This window comes from Oryx dammah, unplaced genomic scaffold, assembly GCF_014754425.2.
Source record: "Oryx dammah isolate SB20612 unplaced genomic scaffold, SCBI_Odam_1.1 HiC_scaffold_18, whole genome shotgun sequence".
Lineage (NCBI taxonomy): Eukaryota > Metazoa > Chordata > Mammalia > Artiodactyla > Bovidae > Oryx > Oryx dammah.
In genome coordinates this window covers 40,030,700-40,051,240 of record NW_024070202.1, presented here as the reverse complement: position 1 = coordinate 40,051,240, position 20,541 = coordinate 40,030,700, and the positions used below count along the sequence as shown (strand labels likewise).

Sequence of the window (20,541 nt, the reverse complement as noted above, 5' to 3'; positions counted from 1 at the left end):
TTTTCCCCATGGTGAATCAAGAGAACATGCATAATAAAATACAAATGACAAATACTCTTAGCAATAAATGATTTAAGTTGAAATAAGAGATCCCCTTGTGGCTCAGCTGGTCAAGAATCCACCTGCAATGAGGGAGACCTGAGTTCGATCCCTAGGTTGGGAAGATCCTCTGGAGAAGGGCAAGGCTACCCTCTCCAGTATTCTGGCCTGGAAAATTCCATGGGCTGTGTAGTCCATGGGGTCGCAAACAGTCGGACATGACTGAGAGACTTTCACTTTCAAACTTTGAGGGAAAAAATCAAAAGCATCAATAAGGATATGTCTTATTTCTTCAAGATAAACTGGTCAAGATGAAAGTAACAGTGAATGACTAGTCAGTGAAAGGTGTGACAGAGAATAAATATTCACTTCACTAAGTGAATATTTGACCATTTTGCTTGGCACAGCATTCATATGCTTCTGTTATGACAAAAATATGAGAGCACCAAGAATTACTGATCTTTGTGAATATTTTGTGTAATAAAATATATATGTGCATACCTATACATAGAGTTTTGAACAGCTATAAAAAATGGAGTAGAAATATCAATTATAACTAAAAATTTCCATTATTCTACTAATATAAAGGAAGTATCTCTCTTCTGAGATTTTTACTCACCCCAAAGAATTCCACGGCTTTGCCCAACAGTGTCTGTCCAGTTTATCACAAAGTTTTATTCTGCCACACATGTTAAGTTTTAAAACCAGGCATTTGAAGGTACTATGGACTGTTCCATTTCTGATCATATACTCCTGCTGTTACAGATCTTTGACTACAGTATAGAGTTGCTTCGATCTTTCAACCAAAGCTATATCTGGTTTACACCACTCTGCACTGTGCTTTGTTTTTCAAAGATCAGCTGTTGACCTCAGAGCCACAAGGAGTCCTCCATAACATTCCATCCCCTCCATCTTGAAACGCTGCCAGCAGTTTGAGGTTTACATGTTAACTCTTAGCCGCTCAGCCTTCTTATTTATGTCATCTACCAATACTCACTGTTGTTTCACTCACTAATAAGCTTTTGCCTTATAAGCATGTTCTCCCTGCCTAGACAGCATCATTCTGGACAATATCAACATCCATGTGGCCGGCACATCCAGCACCTGATCTTTCATTTCTTTTTAAAATTTTGTCATTTCAATGGCTTTTTCTTCTGTCCTATCTTTCAGTCACTCCAGTGGTTGTTACCTTCTGGAACTTGTGATTATCAAAAGCTACATTATAACTTAATGTTGTAAAACTGAGATCCTATTTCCTGATTAGTTATTAAAATTTGTTCTGATTTTTGATCCATTGAATTCAAACTCCATATCCTGTTCTACAAAATCTTGTTTGACTAAAGATAAGCTTATGTGCTAGAGTTAAACCTACCCTTTTCCCAGTAGCATGCCTCCTGTCTCACCTGCTTAAGGATTTTGTTCCACTTTGCCACTCAGTCCTTGTCCAGTATCCCTACAAGATCAAGGCTACAAGATGATATCTATCAAAATGTCATATTTCCATCTTAAAAAGAAAAAACAACTACAATAAAAAGCTCTTGACCCCACATTCCCTTTGCTGCTATTAAAGCAAAACTCTTCAAAAGATATCTATAGTCATTGATTTTACCTCCTATTCTGTTTCTTCTGATCTCTCTCCAGTTATGCTTTTGCTCTCACTGTTTTACTGAAACTTCTTTTGGCAAATTCCCCAGTGTGGAAAAAGATTTATGTAAGTTACATAATATTAAATTATCCTTGACTAGAAATTATAATTGAAGCCACAAACAACAGACTTCAGTTAATGTTTTAATGAAGAAGCTTAAATAGAATTAGAAAGATCTTGACCCAGATTCTTGGCAAAGACAAAGCCCTTACTTAGCCTATATATTATTAGGTTTACATAGATAAGGGGAAAAAAAGTTAGCAAACCATTGCATATTTTTGTCCTCCATAAAGTTTAAGTTAAATTTATGTTTTTTGTGTGTGTGTCTTCATAGAGAGGAGTTGCTAAGTATCTTTGCCAAGTAAGGCAGAGTTCTCAAGTAATGCTAAAAGGATAATTTTAATGTTTCTAAACACGGTGTATGTAAACTTTGAAACTATTGAGGTTTCTTACAAGAAACTACATTTGTTAAACTATGTCCTATAAAAATATTTTACTCATCTAGATTGTAAGTATGTTTGTTCTAGGAAATTATTTATAATAGTTAACTCACAATCTGTACACTGACTTTTTTTAAAAATTTATTTATTTATTTTTAATTTTTACTTTACAATTCTGTATTGGTTTTGGCATAGATTGACATGAATCCACCACAGGTGTACACTGACTTTTTTTCTAACTTCATAGTCAAATGGATTGCCTTTACTTATGAATTAGCAAGTATTTGAATACTCTTTGATTTCTTTTCTCCCTAAGAGCCCATTGCTAATAAAACTCATGATTCAAAAAGTAATAACATTGAATTTTTCTCTATCAACAATAACTTATAGTTTGTCAAATCTAATGAATGATTTTCAATTCTCAGATTATATGACTTCTTAGACATCATATCTTCCTTCCCCAAAGGCTTTCTTCATCTGCTTGATGCTCTCCTGATCTTTTCACTGAGTATATTGGCTACTCCCCCTCAGGCTTCTTTGTGGATTCTCTTCATCCTCCCCAACTTCCTTCAGGGCTTTTCTCCTCATCCAGTAAATTCAGTACTTTGTATACTTTAAATTTGTGTCTCTGGTAGTCGATTCTACTCTGGAATACTGAATCATTGTGTGTGTGTGTGTGTGTGTGTGTGTACACTTAATCAAGTCCAGTTCTTTGGGACCCGTTTACATTACCCCACCAGGCTGCTCTGTCCATGGGATTGTCCAGGCAAGAACACTGAAGTGGACTGTCGTTTCCTACTCCAGGGGATCTTCCTGACCCAGGGATCAAACCAGCATCTGAACCATTCCCAATTCACTACCTCCTCTTGGCATCTTAGGCAGAACTCCTATTTTCCCTACCCATTCATATAGTAAAATTGAGCCTCCAATCTAAATGACACTTTCTTCCTTTCTTTCAGTTACTCAAATCTAAAATTTAAGTGATATCTCTTACTTTATCTCTCACTTAATATCAGCATATCAAAAAACGTTATCCTCATCCACCTAAAACATAGACAAGTATAGCCACTCTTTCTAAGCTCCAGTCTATTACCATGGTTAAGCTGCCATCATCTGTTGGCTGGACTGTGTGCTCCCATTCAGTCCTTCCTCAACCACAAAACCTGAGTGGTACTTTTAGAAAATAAATTAGGTTATTTTACTACTCTTCATAAAACCATCCATGTGCATCCAGACACATTGAAAACACATTGAAATGTCTTGCTATGGTCTTGACTGTCTTTTAGATTCTAGTCCCAGCAGTGTTCTTGCTTCTCATGAAACTGTACTTACTTATTTCCATTGCACTTGTTATACTGTATGTTGTGAAATCTCCTTTCATAGATAGTTTCATGAATGATTCTCTCAATTTGTTTCTCTTTAAATGTAATCTCTTAAGATTCCTCAAAAAACTAAAAATAGGACTACCATGTGACCCAACAATTCTACTGCTGGGTGTATATCTAGAAAAAATGAAAACTTGAATTCAAAATGATATATGCACCCAAATGCTAATAGTAACACTATTCACAATAGCCGAAATAAGGAAGCAAACCAAATGTCTTATCAACAGATAAATGAATGAAGATACACACACATACACACACAATGGAGTATTACTGAGACATAAAAATGAAATTCTTCCATTTGCAGTAACATGGATAGACATAGAGAATATTATGCTTAGTGAAATAAGTCAGACAAAGACAAATACTATTTGATATCACTTAAATGTGGAATCTTAAAAATAATACACATGAATGCATTTAGCAAAACAGAAACAAGTTCACAGATATAAGAAACAAACTATGGTTGCCAGTGGGGAGAGGAAGGTGGGAAAGGGCACATTAGGAGTATGGGATTAAGAGATACAAATTACTGTGTGTGAAATAAATGAGCAACAAGGATATGCTGTATAGCACAGGGTATAATCTAGGTAACCATAGCCATTACCTTGTAATAACTTTTAATGGAGAATAATCTGTAAAAATAGTAAATCATTATGCTGTACACCTGAAACTATTGTTAATGAACTATACTTTAATAAAAACAAACAAGCATAACATCGTTAGAGTGACCTGGTTGAAACACCATTGCTTAAGCAAAACTAGACGTTTATCTTTACAACCTGCTTTTATTTCCTTAAATGCAATTATTCCTCCTTGAATTTATGATTAACTTTATTTTATTTGTTTAAATAATCAGGCAATTCAGTTTACAACTGGAGAGCTTTCTCTGGAACCTCACTTGCCAACTTTCTCAAAATATGTTTGCTGGTAAACCAGTACTTGGTATGTTCATAGAAGAAGTAACAACAGTTGGTCACTGTAACACACTAATTCTCACAGAATGTCCAATAGGCCTCTGGAGTTCCATGGATAGAGTCAGGAGATCCATTAGTTTAAAACTGTGTTCATAACAATCCTAACATATTTTTTACCTATTTTTCTCTGTATTGATATCTATACTGATTATATTCAAGCTTTCATAGTTAAAACTACAGTGGCACCAAACTGAACCTGTTGGTTGGTTGTAAATACATAAGTGCCATGTATTCGCAGTGAAAAAGAATGTTTTAACTTAAGAAAATCTTTGATGAAGCAGTAAAATATATTAAAATATATTTGAACTCTCCTGTTAGTTTCTAAATGTTCTGTGTGAGACTAAGAAGTATATATAGAGCCTTACTACTGCAAAGTGAAATACAATTTTTGTATTGAGGAAAAGCACTTTTGCGATTGAGTTGCCATCTAAAGTGCCTTTTTTTTTTCCATTGAAGAAAAATTTTACTTGAAAAAAAATGACATAGGCATAATTGGAGACATGGCAGACATTTTGGCAAAATTTAAAATCTAACAAAGTACACTTGTCTTTTCAAGGAAAACTACCGCCATTGTTGCCAGTGATAACATATAAGCTTTAAAGTGGAAAATTAGAATTTTGGAAAATACTTTCCTAATGTGATTACTTATGACTTAATAGTATGTTTAATTTTTTATATTGTACAATAAAATGCTTTGTCATTAAAAGAATAACTCTGTAAATCTATATTTTTAATGGTTCAGTATATGGTATTACAAAAGCATGTTCTGTGGTCTGAATGTTTGTGTTCCCCCAAAGTCATACGTTGAAGTCTTGATGCCCAATGTGATGATATTGGAGTTGAGGCCTTTGGAAGATGCTTAGGTCATGAGGACGGATCCTTCATGAATGAGTTTAATATTCTTATAGAAGAAACACCACCGTCCCACCACCCCTTCTGCTATGAGAAGGCACCAACTACAAACCACAAAAAGGAACCTTTAAAAGAATGTGACCATGTTGGTACTTGATCCTGAACTTTCCTGCCTCCAGAACTGTGAAGAGCAAATTTCTACTGTTTCTAAACTATTCAGTCTGTCGTAGTTTTTATTTCTTTCCTTTTATTTTTGTTTTTATTATAGCAGTCCACAAGGAATAAAATAGAAGGTACAAATTCCAGATCCATTTAAGTTAGTTCAGTGGATATTAATATATAGTTCAATTCAGTTGCTCATCGTGTCCAACTTTTTGCGACCCCATGGACTGCAGCATGCCAGGGCTCCCTGTCCATCGCCAACTCCCAGAGTTTACCCAGTCTCATGTCCATTGAGTCAGTGATGCCATCCAACCATCTCATCCTCTGTCTTCCCCTTCTTCTCCTGCCTTCAATCTTTCCCAACATCAGGGTATTTTCAAATGAGTCACTACTTTGCATCAGGTGGCCAAAGTATTGGGGTTTCAGCTTGAGCATGACTCCTTCCAATGAGTATTCAGGACTGCTTTCCTTTAGGATAGACTGGTTGAATCTCCTTGCAGTCCAAGGGACTCTCATGAGTCTTCTCCAACACCACAGTTCAAAAGCATCAATGCTTCAGCACTCAGCTTTCTTTACACTCGAACTCTCATATCCATACATGACTACTGGAAAAATCATAGATGGACTAGATGGACCTTTGTTGGCAAAGTAATGTCCCTGCTTTTAAATATGCTGTCTAGATTGGTCATAACTTTTCTTCCAAAGAGCAAGCGTCATTTAATTTCATGGCTTCAGTCACCATCTGCAGTGATTTTGGAGCCCAAAAAAATAAAGTCTGACACTGTTTCCACTGTTTCCCCATCTATTTCCCATGAAGTGATAGGACCAGATGTCATGATCTTAGTTTTCTGAATGTTGAGTTTTAAGCCAAATTTTTTCACTCTCCTCTTTCACTTTCATCAAGAGGCTCTTTAGTTCCTCTTCACTTCCCGCATAAGGGTGGTATCATCTGCATATCTGAGGTTATTGATATTTCTTCCAGCAAACTTGATTCCAGGTTGTGCTTCATCCAGCCCAGCGTTTCTCATGATGTACTCTGCATAGAAGTTAAATAAGAAGGGTGACAATATGCAGCCTTGACATAGTCCTTTTCCTATTTATAGCCAGTCTGTTGTTCCATGTCCAGTTCTAACTGTTGCTTCCTGACCTGCATACAGATTTCTCAAGAGGCAGGTCAGGTGGTTTGGTATTCCCATCTCTTTCAGAATTTTCCACAGTTTTTTGTGATCCACACAGTCAAAGGCTTTGGCATAGTCAAGAAAGCAGAAATAGATGTCTTTCTGGAACTCTCTTGCTTTTTCCATGATCCAGCAGATGTTGGCAATTTGATCTCTGGTTCCTCTGCCTTTTTAAAATCCAGCTTGAACATCTGGAAGTTCATGATTCATGTACTGTTGAAGCCTGGCATGGAGAATTTTGAGCATTACTATACTAGCGTGTGATATGAGTGCAGTTGTGCAGTAGTTTGATCATTCTTTGTCATTGCCTTTCTTTGGGATTGGAATGAAAACTGTCCTTTTCCAGTCCTGTGACCACTGCTGAGTTTTCCAAATGTGCAGGTGTATTGAGTGCAGCACTTTCACAGCATCATCTTTTAGGGTTTAAAACAGCTCAACTGGAGTTCTGTCACTTCTGTTAGCTGTTCATAGTGATGCTTCCTAAGGCTCACTCGACTTCCCACTCCAGGACATCTGGCTCTAGGTGAGTGATCATACCATAGTGATTATCTGGTCATGAAGATCTTTCTGAATAGTTCTTCTGTGTATTCTTGCCACCTCTTCTTAATATCTTATATTTATACTGAATACCATTTCTGTCCTTTATTGTGCCCATCTTTGCATGAAATCTTCTCTTGATATCTCTAATTTTCTTGAACAGATCTCTAGTCTTTCCCATTCTATTATTTTCCTCTATTTCTTTGCATTGATCACTGAGGAAGGCTTTCTTATCTCTCCTTACTATTCATTGAAACTCTGCATTCAAATGGGTAGGGTATATCTTTCCTTTCCTCCTTTGCCTTTCATTTCTCTTCTTTTCACAGCTATTTGTAAGACCTCCTCAGACAACCATTTTGCCTTTTTTCATTTTCTTTTTCTGGGGAATGGTTTTGATCCCTGCCTCCTGTATAATGTTAGGAACCTATGTCCATAGTTCTTTAGGCACTGGGTCTATGAGATCTAATCCATTGAATCTATTTCTCTCTTCCACTGTATAATATAACGTATTTGATTTAGGTCATACCTGAATGGTCTAGTGGTTTTCCCTACTTTTTTCAATTTAAGTATGAATTTGGCAATAAGGAGTCCGTGATCTGAGCCCCAGTCAGTTCCCAGTCTTACTTTTGCTGACTCTATAGAGCTTCTCCATCTTTGACTACAAAGACTATAATCAATCTGATTTTGGTATTGACCATCTGGTGATGTCCATTTGTAGAGTCTCCTTTTTTTGTTGTTTGAAGAGGGTGTTTGCTATGACCAGTGCGTTCTCTTGGCAAAACTCTACTAGCCTTTGCCATGCTTCATTTTGAACTTCAAGGCCAAATTTGCCTGTTACTCCAGGTATTTCTTGACTTCCTACTGTTGTATTCCAGTCCCCTATAATGAAAGGGACATCTTTTATTTTTGGTGTTCTAGAAGGTGCTGTAAGTCTTCATAGAACCGTTCAGCTTCAGTTTCTTCAGCGTTACTGGTTGAGGCATAGGCTTGGATTACTGTGATATTGAATGGTTTGCTTTGGAAACTAACAATGATCATTCTGTAGTTTTTGAGACTGCAACCAAGTAGTACATTTCGGACTTTTTTGTTGACCATGATGGCTACTCCACTTCTTCTAAGGGATTCTTGCCCACAGTAGTAGATATAATTGTCGTCTGAGTTAAATTCACCCATTCCAGTCCATTTTAGTTAACTGATTCCTAAAACGCCAATGTTTACTCTTGCCATCTCTTGTTTGACCACTTCCAATTTGCCTTGATTCATGGATCTAGCATTTCAGGTTCCTATTCAATATTGCTCTTTACAGCATCGGATCTTGCTTCCATCACCAGTCACATCTACAACTGGGTATTGTTTTTGTTTTTGCTCTGTCTCTTCATTCTTTCTGGAGTTATTTCTCCACTGATCTCCAGTAATATATTGGGCACCTACCGACGTGGGGCTATCCCACGTTGAAGGTCAGGAACGGTGGCGGTAAGGAGATACCCCACGCCCAAGGTAAGAGAAACCCAAGTAAGATGGTAGGTGTTGCAAGAGGGCATCAGAGGGCAGACACACTGAAACCACTCACAGAAAACTAGTCAATCTAATCACACTAGAACCACAGCCTTGTCTAACTCAATGAAACCAAGCCATGCCTGCAGGGCAACCCAAGACTGGCGGGTCATGGTGGAGAGGTCTGACAGAATGTGGTCCACTGGAGAAGGGAATGGCAAGCCACTTCAGTATTCTTGCCTGGAGAATCCCATGGATGGAGTAGCCTGGTGGGCTACAGTCCATGGGGTTGCACTGGAATGCAAAAGTAGGAAGTCAAGAAACACCTGGAGTAACAGGCAAATTTAGCCTTGGAATGTGGAATGAAGCAGGGCAACGACTAATAGTTTTGCCAAGAAAATGCACTGGTCATAGCAAACACCCTCTTCCAACAGCACAATAGAAGACTCTACACATGGACATCACCAGATGGTCAACACTGAAATCAGATTGATTATATTCTTTGCAGCCAAAGATGGAGAAGCTCTATACAGTCAACAAAAACAAGACCAGGAGCTGACTGTGGCTTAGATCATGAACTCCTTATTGCCAAATTCAGACTTAAATTGAAGAAAGTAGGGAAAACTGCTAGACCATTCAGGTATGACCTCAGTCAAATCCCTTATGATTATACAGTGGAAGTGAGAAATAGATTTAAGTGCCTAGATCTGATAGATAGAGTGCCTGATGAACTATGGAATGAGGTTCGTGACATTGTACAAGAGACAGGGATCAAGATCATCCCCCTGGAAAAGAAATGCAAAATGGCTGTCTGGGGAGGCCTTACAAATAGCTGTGAAAAGAAGAGAGGCAAAAAGCAAAGGAGAAAAGGAAAGATATAAGCATCTGAATGCAGAGTTCCAAAGAATAGCAAGAAGAGATAAGAAAGCCTTCTTCAGCGATCAATGCAAAAAAATAGAGGAAAAGAACTGAATGGGAAAGACTAGAGATCTCTTCAAGAAAATTAGATATACCAAGGGAACATTTCATGCAAAGATGGGCTTGATAAAGGACAGAAATGGTCTGTACCTAACAGAAGCAGAAGATATTAAGAAGAGGTGGCAAGAATACACAGAAGGACTGTACAAAAAAGATCTTCACGACCCAGATATTCATGATGATGTGATCACTAATTTAGAACCAGACATCTTGGAATGTGAAGTCAAGTGGGCCTTAGAAAGCATCACTACAAACAAAGCTAGTGGAGGTAATGGAATTCCAGTGGAGCTATTTCAAATCCTGAAAGATGATGCTGTGAAAGTGCTGCACTCAATATGCCAGCAAATTTGGAAAACTCAGCAGTGGCCACAGGACTGGAAAAGGTCAGTTTTCATTCCAATTCCAAAGAAAGGCAATACAAAAGAATGCTCAAACTACCATATAATTGCACTCATCTCACATGCTAGTAAAGTAATGCTCAAAATTCTCCAAGCCAGGCTTTAGCAATACATGAACCGTGAACTTCCAGATGTTCAAGCTGGTTTTAGGAAAGGCAGAGGAACCAGAGATCAAATTGCCAACATCTGCTGGATCATGGAAAAAGCAAGAGAGTTCCAGAAAAACATCTATTACTGCTTTATTGACTATGCCAAAGCCTTTGACTCTGTGGATCACAAAAAACTGTGGAAAATTCTTTAAGAGATGGGAATACCACACCACCTGACCTGCCTGTTGAGAAACCTGTATGCAGGTCAGGAAGCAACAGTTAGAACTGGACATGGAACAACAGACTGGTTCCAAATAGGAAAAGGAGTACGTCAAGGCTGCATATTGTCACCCTGCTTATTTAACTTCTATGCAGAGTACATCATGAGAAACGCTGGGCTGGAAGAAACACAAGCTGGAATCAAGATTGCCAGGAGAAATATCAATAACCGGGAGAAATATCAATAAGTTCAGATATGCAGATGACACCACCCTTATGGCAGAAAGTGAAGAGGAGCTAAAAAACCTCTTGATGAAAGTGAAAGAGGAGAGTGAAAAAGCTGGCTTAAAGCTCAACATTCAGAAAATGAAGATCATGGCATCTGGTCCCATCACTTCATGGGAAATAGATGGGGAAACAGTGGAAACAGTGTCAGACTATTTTGGGGGGCTCTAAAATCACTGCAGATGGTGACTGCAGCCATGAAATTAAAAGAAGCTTACTCCTTAGAAGAAAAGTTATGACCAACCTAGATAGTATATTCAAAAGCAGAGATATTACTTTGCCGACTAAGGTCCATGTAGTCAAGGCTATGGTTTTTCCTGTGGTCATGTATGGATGTGAGAGTTGGACTGTGAAGAACGCTGAACACCAAAGAATTGATGCTTTTTAAGTGTGGTGTTGGAGAAGACTCTTGAGAGTCCCTTGGACTGCAAGGAGATCCGACCAGTCCCTTCTGAAGGAGATCAACCCTGGGATTTCTTTGAAAGGAATGATGCTGAAGCTGAAGCTCCAGTACTTTGGCCACCTCATGTGAAGAGTTGACTCGTTGGAAAAGACTCTGATGGTGGGAGGGATTGGGGGCAGGAGGAGAAGGGGACGACCGAGGATGAGATGGCTGGTTGGCATCTTGGACTCAATGGACGTGAGTCTGAGTGAACTCCGGGAGATGGTGATGGACAGGGAGGCCTGGCATGCTGCGTGCAATTCATGGGGTCGCAAAGAGTCGGACATGACTGAGCGACTGAACTGAACTGAACTGAACCGACGTGGGGGAGTTCATTTTTCAGTTTCCTATCTTTTTGCCTTTTCATACTGTTCATGATGTTCAAAGGCAAGAATACTGAAGTAGTTTGCCGTTCCCTTCTCCCGTGAGCCACATTTTGTCAGAACTCTCCACCGTGACCTGTTCTCCTTGGGTGGCCCTGCAAGCTGCATGGCTCATAGTTTCACTGAGTTAGACAAAGCTGTGGTCCAAGTGATCAGATTAGTTAGTTTTCTGTGACTGTGGTTTTAAGTCTGTCTTCCCTCTGAGGGAGAAGGATAAGAGGCTTATGGAAGCTTCCTGATGGGAGAGACTGACTGAGAAAAACTTGGTCTTGTCCTGATGGGTGGGGCCATGCTCAATAAATCTTTAATCCAATTTTCTATGGTTGGGTGGAGCTATATTCCCTCCCTCTTATTTACCTGGGAGGAAACTATGGTGATGGACAGGGAGGTCTGGCCAGCTGTGATTCATGGGGTCACAAAGAGTTGGACACAACTGAGCGACTGAACTGAACTGAACTGAACTGAGACTCTAGTGGAGGTAATGAAGATAATGCTGACCTCCTCTAAAGGTCCCATGCACAGACTGCTACACTCAGTGCTCCCAACCCTACAGCAGGCCACTGCCAACATGGGTTGGCAGCCTCTGCTGGAGACTCCTGGACACTCAGAGGCAATTCTGGGTCAGTCTTTTCTGGGGTCCCTGCTTCTTTCTCCTGGGTCCTGTTGTGCACAAGGTTCTGTTTGTGCCCTCCAAGAGTCTATTTCCCCAGTCCTGTGTAAGTCCTGGGAGCTCTGTGATGGGGTTAATGGTGACTTCCTCCAAGAGGGGTTATGCCATACCCATCTGCTTCACCCAGAGCCCCTGCCCCTGCGGCAGTCCACTGCTGACCTGTACCTCCACAGGAGACACTCAAACACAGTTCTGTCTCAGTCTCTGTGGGATCTCTGGGTCCTGGTGTGCACAAGGTTTGTTTGAGCCTGCTGAGCATCTCTGGCAGGTATGGGATTTGATTTTAAATGCAATTTTGCCCCTCCTGCCATCTTGCTGGGGCTTTTCCTTTGCCCTTGGACGTGGGTATCTCCTCAAAGTCACTCCAGCACCACACAGCCGCCACTCCTTGTTAGCTTGTCCTGAAGATCCTCGACAAGCCCCCAAGATGATAGCTTATGTAAATGGTGTCAGTTTTTTGATCTCCGAAGAAGATTTCGCTTCAGGACCAGGGACCAGGCTTGATCACTCAAAAGCTTTTTTATAGCAGAATTTTATTAAAGTGCGAGAAGGGACAGAAAGCTTCTGACATAAACATCAGAAGGGGGACAGAGTGCCCCTTTATATATATAAATGTGTGTGTGAAGTCACTCAGTCGTGTTCGAATCTTTGCGACCCCGTGGACTGTAGCCCACCAGGCTCCTCCGTCCATGGGATTCTCCAGGCAAGAATACTGGAGTGGGTTGCCGTTTCCTTCTCCAGGGGATCTTCCCGACCCAGGGATCGAACCCAGGTCTCCTGCATTGCAGGCAGACGCTTTAACCTCTGAGCCACCAGGGAAGCCCTATCATCTACAGTAACCTGGGATTTCTGAAGAAAAAAAATAAAAAAAATTTTTTTAGTTATATGTATACACATAACTAAGAAAATTTGTTTTCAGAAATCCCAGGTTACTGTAGATGATGAAGAAACAGTTTGCAGAAGAGAAAATCTGAAAGATAATTAATATGGAAAATGTTCAACAAGACACTTTGCAATCATTAGATTTTCAAAATTCAGATAAAGGAAGGATGGGGAAACAAGATGTCCTACGCTGCATATGGTAGTACTCTGGGCATCAGTTTGGCTTTACCTGTAGAATCTGAAAGTATACACACTGAATGTGACCTATGCAGTGACCCAGCATTCCCAGCCCTTGGTTTATGTCCAAGAGAAATTCTGGCATATGTGCATGTGAAGACTCCTCATTGCAAGCTTGTTACACATAGTGAAAGACGGGAACCATTTCAAATACCATGTGAAATTTATAGTAGAGTTGTGTGGTGGAATACTTTAAAGCAATTTAAATTAATAAGTAAGATCTTTAACAACATGTTCTTTTCTTATTGTTAACTTTATAATTTATTTATGTTATTAAACTTATTATTTTAAAAAAAACTCCAAATATTGAATAACTGTGAACTTGAAAGTTGATCACACTTAACTCCTGTCATTTGTTGACTATTTCTTCATTTTGTACTACGGAAAACTACACTTACATATTTTTAGGGTTCTTGGTGCTGGAGAAATGATACAGTAACTGTCAAAACAAAGCACCAATTATTTTTTTATCATCAATGAAACTTTGGTAGGGCTGAGAGATAGAACTTTATATTGCTTTGTTGCAGGGACACTGATACTTAAAGATAAAAATCTATCAGCAGAATATTAAGAAATGAAGGAATCAAGATTGAGCATTTTTCCTTGTTCTCAAAATTTCTTGCAAGAGTAACTTATTTTCCCTGTTGGTGGTTTCTCTCTTACCCCGTGAAGTAAAAATTCCACACTACATTATGCTGTCAGAGGACATAGACATTGCAAGTTGGTAACCTTTTGTCAGACATCTTTAGCCTCATCTTTTTCTCTAGCATTTGGCATTATAGTCTTCCTCTTCAAATAGTCCTCTCCTTTGAAATATTGTATCTTGCGTTATTTCAGCACTCTTTCTACTCATCTGCAGTGCTGCTCTTCTCTGCCATGTCAGTTGCTTGCCCTCTCATGCATGGCCTCTGCGACAGGTCCTTATCACCTTTTCATGTTCCTTTTCACGTTATGTCTTAGCAACACTGAGAAGCTTCTAGTTTGAAAAAACAGCATTATGTTATCATCTTTGTGTTGCTGCTCAGTGTGTGCCCTTCTAGCACATATTTTCTCCCTTCTTCCTATGATTAGTGTCTACTCATTTTTTGACCCTTTACTGAGATGTTCCAGTCTCCAGAGAGGCTTCCTTAATTTACTAAAGGAGATATAGTTTTTACTTTGTTTGGATCTTCATTTTAGATTTTTTTATAACTTTTAAAAAGTATATTTTGAGAGTTATATTCTGCCAATTCTGTTTCACTATGTACAGTGGACAACTTGAGTGCTTATAGTGACTGCTTCTTACCCACTTTAAAGACGTTTCTGTAGCACATACTACATTGAATATGGTATGTGTGCAATAACAATTTGTTGTTGTTAATATTTATTTAAGCAAAAATGATGAGACTAGCAAAGCAGTTTTTTTTTTTTTTTTTTTGGTCATGTTCTGTGAGTAAATTTGGGTACTAAAAGTTTTCTATTAACCATACCTGAGAAAAGTCCTTGATTTCCATGTGTAGCTAGTATGAAAGGGTAGAGGTATATAAGAAAATGTGCAAGGCTTAGGAATTTATACTTCTTACAAATAACTCACAATTTTTAGATATGTTCTTATCATGATGAAACCTGTGTTTGATTATAACATATATAAATATGCATTAAAGTCTGTATTCTATTACTATATAAAATTCAGGTATTTTGAATTATGTACCATGCCTATATTTCATTAATTGGAAATATAATTTGTAGTACATGTCAGATATTAAATATACTTTTGGTATTTAGAAAGGTGAGAATAATAAGTTATTGCCACTGGTTTTAATATTTTATGTTGAATTTTATAAGAGTAATTTGAATAGATAATTCTCAGAGATCTTTAATGTACTATAAGTTGTTGTATCTATTTTTGTCTTAAAAAGAAAAAAGACCTTTTATTTCATTTGTCATAATTAATCAAATCTAAGATACTGGCTGTCTTACTGTGGGTTATTCTGAAAATAGAGCTTAGGATCTTTAGGTTGAGCCCAGGAACTGCTACAGTAGCTGCAGCTGAAATCACAGTGTGTCCAGAGCTGTGGGGTCACAATTTTAAGTGTCTAGTCAAAGCTATAGTTTTTCCAGTAGTCACGTATGGATGTGAGAGGTGGATTATAAAGAAAGCTGAGTGCCAAAGAATTGATGCTTTTGAAATGGGGTGTTGGAGAAGACTCTTGAGAGTCTCTTGGACTGCAAGGAGATCCAACAAGTCCATCCTAAAGGAAGTCAATCCTTAATATTCATTGGAAGGACTGATGCTGAAGCTGAAACTCCAGTACTTTGGCCACCTGATGTGAAGAGCTGACTCATTTGAAAAGACCCTTATGCTGCGAAAGATTGAAGGTGGGAGGAGAAGGGGATTTCAGAGGATAAGATAGTTGGATGGCATCACTGACTCAATATACATAAGTTTGAGTAGGCTCCAGGAGTTGGTGATGGACAGGGAAGCCTGGCATGCTGCAGTCCATGGGGTCACAGAGAGTTGGACACGACTGAGCGACTGAACTGAACTGAACTGATACTAAAAACACACCATTATTTTCTTTCTTAATAGGAAAGAAAAAAAAAGCTATCAATTATACTATGGTATAATGCTTTATCTCTTAGACATTTTATTTTATAGTTCTTTAAAATGATCTTTTAGATTTTATACATAGATTTTTAAAATCCCCTTTACATATATGTGTATGTATGTGTGTGTTCAAAATAAATTAATGTATTTGTAAAACTTAATGTTCAAAGTCTGACAATTATGAATAATATCTTGACTCAGAGTTGTCAATATTTTTGTTTTATACATAGATTATAATCTGTGGCATTGAGTTTTGGCCGTATAGCAAATCTTAAAAATGTGCTCCTCTTCTGTCTCTTGGACTTTCAAGTCCCAATATCCTTTCTGCTTTTTTTTTAAAACTTTTTATTTTGTATTGGAGTATAGCTAATAACAATGTTGTGATAACTTCAGGTGGACAGCAAAGGGATTCACCATACATGTACATGTATCCATTCTCTCCCGAACTCTCCTCCCATCCAGGCTGCCACATAAGAGTGAGCAGAATTCCCCGTGCTGTACACTAGGACCCTGTTGGTTGTCCACTTTAAATATAGCTGTGTGTACATGTCGATCCCAAACTCCCGAACTATCTCATGCTCCCATCTTTTCCCCTGGCAACCATAAGTTCATTCTCTTAGTCTGTGAGTCTGTTTCCATTTTATAAATACATTCGTTTGTATCATTTTTTGATTCTGCCTATAAGTGATAGCATGTGATATTTCTCTGTCTTACTTAAATTATTCAGTATGTCAATCTCTAGGTCCATCATGTTGTTACAAATGAGATCATTTCATTCCTTTCAATGGCTATATAACATCCCATTGTATATATGCACCGTATCCTCTTTATCCATTCGTCTGTTGATGGACATTTAGATTGCTTCCATGTCTTAATTATTGTAAGCTGTGCTGCAGTGAACATGAGGGTGCACGTATCCTTTTGTGCCACGTTTTTCTCCGGGTATATGCCCAGCAGTGTGATTGCCGGGTCATATGGTAGTTCAGTAAATATGGAACACTTCACAAATTGGTGTGTCATCCTTGCACAGGGGCCATGCTGATCTTCTCTCTGCTTGTTTTGATTCACATGGGCAGACAATGACAACTCTGTCACAACTGCTTCCTGACTGGAGTCATTTTAGGACCCATCCTGATTTCAGAGATTTTTAAATGTGAAAAGAAAATCTTCACCTTAGATTAGATGAAACATGGCATTTAGACTGTATAAAGTAATCATTGAAAACATTCATTAATTGGTTAACATATCTATTGCTCTCTCCATTTCTGTACTGTATTTTTATATTGTGTATATATTTATTATTAAGGTAAATACTGATCAAAGATTATTTAAATCAAACAATGCCAGAGGGAGTGTTCTAGGCTATTTTGATTAAATTTAAAAAATATTATTGTGTAGTTTTAAAGTTGCATAAAGTAAAATTTCACTTCTTTCTTTAGCAAAGTAATTTTTGTACATTGTTCCAAATGGTGATTAAACTATTAAAATTGATGAATATTAACATTATAACATTTTATGGTTTTGACCTTTAGTTCCTAGGTTTGTTCATATTTCATAAGCCTAGAAGTTAATTTACTGAATATTATTCCTCTCATATACTAAATTTTAAAATAGTGTAATGTATCACAACAATGCCAGAGGGAGTGTTCTAGGCTGTTTTGATTAAATTTAAAAATATTATTGTGTAGTTTTAAAGTTCAATAAAGTAAAATTTCACTTCTTTCTTTAGCAAAGTAATTTTTTGTACATTGTTCCAAATGGTGACTAAACTATTAAAATTGATAAGTATTAGCATTATAACATTTTATGGTTTTGATCTTTAGTTCCTAGGTTTGTTCATATTTCATAAGTCTAGAAGTCTTTATGAAACAGGGGAAAAAGGAAAAACAGATGCCATTTATTAAAACTGTATGTTTAATGTTGAGTCCTTAGGAAGAAAATGAAGGGTAGATTACATGGAATGGAGACAGAGCTAAAATACATTAAGGATTGAGAAGTCGGTAATCTATGCTGGAAGAATCTTGCTGCTGTTACATTCTTGGAATAATGTTTATAGTTCATATTTTTACATGCAGCCATATTTAGGAAATTGAGTTGCCAATGTTATAAATTTGATATATCATTATTTTAAACAACATACCATCCTGATATGTCAAATATTTCTTTATAGATTTGCTAAAAACACTATATCCAAAAGATGGAAGAAAAAGAAAACTTTGAAATATGATCATAAATATGTTACACAAATATTTTAAGACTTTGAAAGTTGTTTTCAAATTTGTGCACACATTTTGATGCTTAATTTTGGTAAGTTTTATAAAACGCATACCAAGGGCACTTAAGCTGTCCTCAGCAGATAGTCTTGAATATTTTCATTAAAACAATTCCTTCCATGTGGGACTAAACCCACATTTAACAATACTGAAGAGATCAATAGAAGCTGTTCTCATTTTTCTTTAGTTATATTATTTTTAAATTTTTACTTAAATAGGGTTGGGTTTTTCTACCTTTTGCTTAGCTTTGAAGAGAAGAGTAAATTGCCTCTTAAAGATGTGTGAAGACAAACTTTACAAAACATCACAGAGGATCAATAAGGAACGTTGCTCTTACTTAAGCTTACAGTAAGCTTAAGTATTATAAGCCATTGGAACTAACAAGCATTTCTTGTACTCTTTATGCATAAAGAAAGAGATTTTTAACTAAATTTGTGTCATAATTATGTAATTACCCTTTCCAGTGATCAAATATCAATTTAATTTTCAAATTAAAATTTGAGCTAAATTTTAAACCACACAGTTTTTAAATGTATTTGTTATATCTATTCAAGCTTTCACATATAACATATATACACATATATATCAGTTATAAAGGCAGCATTCTAAGTTGCTTCAGTTGTGTCCTACTCTTTGTGGCCCTATGGCCACCAGACTCCTCTGTTCATGGTATTCTCCAAGGAAGAATGCTAGAGTAGGTTGCCATGCCCTCCTCTAGGGGATCTTCCCCACCCAGGGATCCAAACTACATGCCTTATGTCTCCTGCAATGGCAGCAGTTTCTTTATTTCTGTTACCACTGGGGAGGCCCATAAATTACATATACTGACATATAATTGTATATATTTATATATATATATGTGTGTGTGTGTGTGTGTGTGTGTGTATAGGCTTCCCTGGTGGTTCAATGGTAAAGAATCTTCCTGCAGTGTGGGAGACCTGGGTTCTATCCCTGGGTTGGGAAGATCCCCTGGAGGAGGGCATGACAACCCACTCCAGTATTCTTGCTTAGAGAATCCCCACGGACAGAGGAGCCTGGTGGGCTGCAGTTCATGGGATCATAAAGAGTCGGACACAACTGAGTGACTAAACACAGCACAGCACGTGTGTGCATGTCTGTATGTATATATATATATAATTGATGTATATATTCCAATAGTGTTAACATGGAGTTAGTTGATGATAGAGTATACAAAATAGGAAAGAATATTTTGATTTGGTCTTTAAACTTCTTGTATCAATTTATGCCTTAAGCCACTTAACTCACTTGATCAGTGTGTGTAGCAAGTGAAAACACAACAAAAATTTTATATCTTGCTTCATTCCTTAATCTGGTTACCCATTTCAAGCCACTGTTTACCACATAGAGGCAGGACCAAACCTCAGTGGAAGCCTCAGGGATATGGGAAGGAACAATGGACAGAGAGTCAGAAGAACTGCAGGTATGTGCTTCAGTGTTATCTTTTATCACTCAGGTAACTTTGGAAGTAACACATCTCAGCAGACCTCAGTCACATGAATTTTGAAATGAGAACAGTGGACTGGTGATCTTGTCTATTACTTAATTATGAAATATTCATAACCCAATGCAGATCTTTCATTACTAAAAAAATCAAAGGTGCATCCAAGAAAATGAATATTATCTTAATTTTAATTATTGGAGTCCATATTTGCACTTCATTTTCAAACATAATCTACTCAATTCTCCAAATTTCTATTACTATAAATTCCCTTTTATGAAATTAACATTGGGAGAAAATGACACCATTATAATAAAGAAAATCTAAATGTTGTCAGTTTTAAAGAAAAAAAATTGGAAAAATACAAATAAAACTGACCTGTAATGAAAATATCAAAAGACAACCACTCAAAAATAGTATTCTGATGATGCAATCATAAATGATGCCAGTAGAAATGAGGGGTGTCTAAAGATCAGCATAGCTACATTTTGAAAGAAAGGATGGAATCCAGAGATAAGTAAAAGCTTGGAAAATTATGTATTTAGTAAACAAATGAGGGAAAGACTATAAAATATTTGGGCATATTTTAAGGGCTTTTCCAGGCCTGATTTGGGGAATGCAAAACTCCACTGGTGGACTAGATTAATAGATGACAAAGAGGAAATAGAAAAACTTTTACAATGCCACTCTTGCTATTACTCCTACTAATTTCTTTAAGTTGTTGGGTAAATCAAATTTATTTTTTCTCAAATATTTAATATATTCTGTTCTCTCTACATATGTGGTTTTCTCTCTCTTTTCTGGATAATTTTACTCTTCCTTCAATACTCTGTGACGTCTTCCTGTTATAATCTTTACACATCCAATTTAGTTTATAAGATAATTTATTTGCATTTTAATTTTGAATAGTATTTGTTTAACAAGACAGAA

At 37.4% G+C, this 20,541-nt stretch overlaps 1 non-coding gene across 1 annotated transcript; it reads right to left on the bottom strand.

Annotated features, from left to right (window-relative positions):
- Nucleotides 1-16,864: 16,864 nt before the first annotated feature.
- Nucleotides 16,865-16,966, bottom strand: LOC120878329. The gene has a single exon (XR_005724532.1). It is a non-coding gene; the product is annotated as a U6 spliceosomal RNA (small nuclear RNA).
- Between the last annotated feature and the right edge of the window lie 3,575 nt (nt 16,967-20,541).